The following is a 5,660-nucleotide window of genomic DNA, read 5'->3' as shown; positions in this document are numbered from 1 at the left end:
CGACTCTTCGCCACTTTTGGGTCCCCGGTCTGCTTGCAGACCGACAACGGCCGTCAATTCACCAATGCAGAATTCAAAGCTTTCGCTGTGAAGTGGAACTTCACTCACTACACCAGCAGCCCTGAATACCCGCAGAGCAATGGCCTGGCCGAACGTGCTGTCCGCAGCGCCAAGAATTTGCTCGAGCAGTCTCGTCTCTCCAATGGTGACTTCTACCAGGGTCTACTAAACCTTCGTAACATTTCCCGGGACACTACCATGCGATCCCCTGCCCAACGTCTGATGTCCCGCGTTCTTCGCCCACCGATGCCGATCGCTCAGCAATCCCTGGTGCCCAAGGTCCTCCAGCCTGCTGCCGTCCAGCAACGGATTGCTCAAAAGCACGAAGTACAGCGCCGCTCTCACGACAAGTCCTGCCGCCCGCTTTCACCACTACTGCCTGGCCAGGTCGTCCGCATGCAGACAGCCACCGGATTCTCCCGTCTCGCAACCGTTGATGGGGTGGACAATTCACCCGAGATCCTACTTAGTGGACTTTGAAAGAACTATCTACCGCCGTAGCCGCCAGCACCTGTTGGCCGTTAACGAGCCTCAGCCTCCTCCTGCGGCCCCCTATGCTCCTCTGTTGCGTTTCGAGCCTCCCACTACTAACTACCCCTAAGCTCCCTGCATGCCCCGGTCAGTCCGCTTGCCGCATTCTCCTCCCTCTGCTCTTCCGGGATTCCACTCCCCTGCCCGCTCTCCATCTCCTCCTTCTCCCTCGTCTCCTTCCTCTGGCTCGCCTGTGCCGGTCGGGTCACCGTCCGCATTCCCGGTTGGGTCTCCGCCGGCTTTCTCCTTCCCGGCTGCTACTGCTCCTCCTTCTCTTCTATCGGGTGGGGAGGGTGAGGGTGCCATGCGCACTCGCTCGGGTCGGGTTGTCAAACCTCCTGTCCGCTACGGTGATTTCGTTTAGTTTTGCAGGTGTTGTATAACCACCCTGCCACTGCTATAACTTCAATTTTAAATTTCTAAGGGAAAGGATGTAGATGGTTTATGCATGCAACCTATAATGTAGCTACCTCAATACCACTAACCACGCCCAGCCATATCAGTATAACTGTGATATCCTCCCCTTGTTCCTCCCTTTTGGTTCCAGTACGCCTGAAGACTAGATGCAGTCAGTACTGGGACGTGTGTGACATGTGCCTTAATTAAAGACTCAGTAAAGGTTACAGTGTGTCAGACTTGACTCCTTTACACATCTCATCATTTTAAAGACCTCTATCAAATCCCCCCTTAACCTGCGCTCCAGAGAATAAAGACCTATCTTATTCAACCTTTCTCTGTAACTCTGTACATAAACAAACAAAAAACAATAACAGTGTAAAGACAAAAAAAAAAGCCCCCAAGTCTATGTGGTTCAGAGCTTATTTGGAGGTTGTAGTGTTTAATAGCCTGATGGTTGCAGGGAAGAGGCTATTCCTAAACCTGAACTTTACAGTTTTCAGGCTCCTGTACCTTCTTCCCGATGGCAGGAGTGAAATGAGAGTGTGGCCAGGGTGGTGTGAGTCTCCGAAGATGCTGGCTGCCGTTTTGTGGCAGCGACTCCTGCAGATCCCTTCGTTGGTGAGGAGGTCAGGTCTTGTGATGGACTGTGTAGAGTTCACCACTCTGCAATCTTCTTTGTTCCTGGGTGTTCAAGTTGCTACACCAGGCTGTGTTCATCACGTTTAAAAATTACATGGTTGAACTTTCAAGAGAGAGCTAGATAGGGCTCTTAAAGATAGCGGAGTCAGGGGATATGGAGAGAAGGCAGGAACGGGGTACTGATTGGGGATGATCAGCCATGATCACATTGAATGGCTGTGCTGGCTCGAAGGGCCGAATGGCCTACTCCTACTCCTATTGTCTATTGAACACTAATACTCTATACTACAGGGGATGGGAAATTCAATTAGACAATAGGTGCAGTAGGCCATTCGGCCCTTCATGCCAGCACCGCCATTCACGGTGATCATAGTTAATCATTCACAATCAGTACCCCGTTCCTGCCTTCGCCCCATATCCCTTGAGCTCTATCTAACACTCTCTTGAAAGCATCCAGAGAATTGGCCTCCACTGCCTTCTGAGGCAGAGAATTCCACAGATTCACAATTCTCTGGGTGAAAACGTTTTTCCTCATTTCCGTTCGAAATGTCCTACTCCTTATTCTTAAACTGTGGCCCCTAGTTCTGGACTCCCCCATCATTGGGAATATGTTTCCTGCCTCTAGCGTGTCCAATCCCTTAATAATCTTATATGTTTCAATAGAATCCCTCTCATCCTTCTAAATTCCAATGTATACAAGCTCAGTCGCTCCATTCTCTCAACTTATGACAGTCCCGCCATCCCGGGAATTAACCTCGTGAACCTATGCTGCACTCCCTCAATAGCAAGAATTACCTTACTCAAATTTGGAGACCAAATTTTCATTTGATAATAATAGCCATAAATGCCTGTACTTCTTTAAGTGTATGATTTGTTGAATGTCTATTACACAAAGTAATAGTACAAAGTGGGTTTAGTTTAGTTTATAGATACAGCGCGGAAACGAGCCCTTCAGCCCAACGAGTCCGCGCCGACCAGCCATCCCCGCGCACTAACACTACCCTACACACACTAGGGACAATTTTACATTTATAATCAAGCCAATTAACCTACAAACCTGTACCCCTTTGAATGTAGGAGGAAACCGAAGATCTCGGGGAAAACCCATACAGGTCACAGGGAGAACGTAGAAACTCCGTACAGACAGCACCCATAGTCGGGATCGAACCCGGGTCTCTGGCGCTGCAAGCGCTGTAAGGCAGCAACTCAACCGCTGCGCCACCGTGCCACCCTTGCTTTGATCTGTCATTTTCACACACTACTCCTCCATATCTCCAGTCTCCCTCTCCCCTGACTCTGTCTGAAAATGGGTCTCGACTCAAAACGTCACCTATCCCTTCTATCCAGAGACGCTGCCTGGCCCGCTGAGTTACTCCAGCATTTTGTGTCTATCTTCAGTGTAAACTAGCATCTGCAGTTCCTTCCTACACATTCTGCGAGTTCCTCCAGCAGTTTTTGTTTGCTTATCATTAATGCCATTAATGTAATAAAACTCTGCAATTTAATGGTACCTTTCTATTCTATCATTATTTGAAATTGAAAAGCAGCCTTCACAATCCATTCACAAGTACATTTTTATTAAATTTATTAATAACAGATGTAGATCAACATTATTTGAGATGACTTGTTAATTCAGGCCTGAAATTGACTTAGAGTCATAGTTATACAGCTTCCTTCACATAATGTCTGCATTACAGCAATTAATTTAGCCTCTGTTAATCTGAAGTGGGATTATGGACAAAACCTAAGCAATTAACTTAATCAGTGGATTCAATTTTATCATTTCCTAATAGAGGTGTCTTGGAGTGTGGAAATGCCTTTAGTTCATGGATTTAACTGATTACAAACACAATCAAATATTCTAGAGTTGACTCACCTTCATTAAGTCGTCAGTCTGAAGGAGGTTTTCGTCTCCCAATGTCATTTGTGGACACAAAATGCTGGAGCAACTCAGCGGGTCAGGCAGCATCTCTGGAGAAAAGGAATAGGCGACGTTTCAGGTCAGAACCCTTCTTCAGAAACCCGAAACGTCACGTATTCCTTCTCTCCAGAGATGCTGCCTGTCCTGCTGAGTTACTCCAGCATTTTGTGTCCATCTTCGGTATAAACCAGCCTCTGTAGTTCCTTCCTTCACAATGTCATTTGTCCAATTTTTTCTCCACAGATTCTGCCCGACACGCTGAGTTCTTCCAGTATTTTGTGTTTTCTCAAGATTCCAGTATCAGCATTCTATTTTAGTTTAGTTTGGAGATACAGCGCGGAAACGGGCCCTTCGGCCCACCGAGTCTGCACCGACCAGCCATTTCCGCACATTAACACAAGCCTACACTCACAAGGGACGATTTACACTTATAGCAAGTATACAATTAATACACCCAAGCCAATTAACTTACAAACCTGGAGTGTGGGAGGAAACCATGTATCGCGTACAAAATCAACGCAGACAGCACCCGTAGTCGGGCTCGAACCCAGGTCTCTGGCGCTGCAGCAAGCTCTGTAAGGCAGCGACTCTACCGCTGTGCCACCGTGCCAGCCATTCTTTGACATATGCTGACCAAGATGCCCCATCTAAGCTGGTCCTATTTGCCCACATTTAACCCATATCCTTAAGCCTTTCCCATCCAGGTACCCCTGTGCAAGTGTAGTACCTGCCTCAACCATCTCCTCTGGTAGCTTGTTCCATACACCCATCACCCTTTGTGTGAAAAAGTTGCCCGTAAGATTCCTGTTAAATCTATCCCTTCTCTCAAATAGCTAATATTGCACCGTTTTCTCATTTTTCCCCTCAGAAACAGCTTTTTACCTTCTGCTATCTAGCTTCTGAACAGAATCCCTTCCATCAGCTTGAATGCTGTTTGATTCACCTCGTCCCCCTTTACAGTTCAGTTTAGTTTATTGTCACATGTACCGAGGTACAGTGAAAAGCATCTGTTGCGTGCTATTCGGCCAGTGAAAAGACTAAAGACGATTACAATCGAGCCGTCCACAGTGTACTGATACATGATAAAGGGAATAACATTTAGTGCAAGATAATGTCCAGAAAAGTTTAAAGATAGTCTAAGTGTCTCCCTTGAGGTAGATAGTAGTTCAGGACTGCTCTCATGTTGTTGATTGGATGGTTCAGTTGCCTGATAACAGTTGGGAAGAAACTGTCCCTGAATCTGGAGGCGTGCGTTTTCACACTTCTATACCTATTGCCCGATGTGAGAGGGGAAAAGAGGGAGTGGGCAAGGTGCGGCTCGTTATGCTGCTGGCCTTGCTGAGGCGTCATGAGGTTTAACGCTGGTTACGACATTGGACTTTGTCCAAGGAACTGATGTACTACAATTCTGAGAACAGAACGGGGTCAAGGGTTCTGGGGAGAAGGCAGGAGAATGGGGTTAGGAAGGTGAGATAGATCACCCATGATGTAATGGTGGAGTAGACTTGATGGGCCGAATGTGACTGTGGTGTTGTTGATGGTGAGTGGGGTGAGGGGAGGGGAAGCTCTCCTAAAGTCTACAATCAATTCCACTGTCTTAAGGGCATTGAGCTCCAAGTTGTTGCGATGGCACCAGGACGCCAGCTGTGACACTTTCATGGTGCAGTCATTGGTGCATATGATTGCACCATGAACTTATGAACTATATACCGCACTCTGCATCTTTCCCTTTGTTCCAGTTTGAACTGATTGGATCTACCTATGGTAATATCTGATCTGTTTGGATAGCGTGCAGAACAAAGCTTTTTACTGTACCTCTGTACAAGTTGCAATAAACCTAATCCTAACCTAATAGCTTCCAAGATGGCGCCCACTCCAGGCGACTGTTTGCATGCTAGCCACAGAAGCAGATCTACAATCGCATATTACAATCTCTACACACTTTTAAATCTCTCCTCCTACAGCAACATTTCTCACTTTATCATGTATCTGTACAGTGGAGATGGCTCGATTGTAATCATGATTGCACACTGCTCAAGAAAGATCTGCAGATGCTGGAAAAACCGAAGGTAGACAAAAATGCTGGAGAAACTCAGCGGGTGAAGCAGCA

This window comes from Amblyraja radiata, chromosome 2 (genome assembly GCF_010909765.2).
Source record: "Amblyraja radiata isolate CabotCenter1 chromosome 2, sAmbRad1.1.pri, whole genome shotgun sequence".
Lineage (NCBI taxonomy): Eukaryota > Metazoa > Chordata > Chondrichthyes > Rajiformes > Rajidae > Amblyraja > Amblyraja radiata.
The sequence above is the reverse complement of the archived record's forward strand: the minus strand, read 5'-3'. Positions refer to the sequence as shown.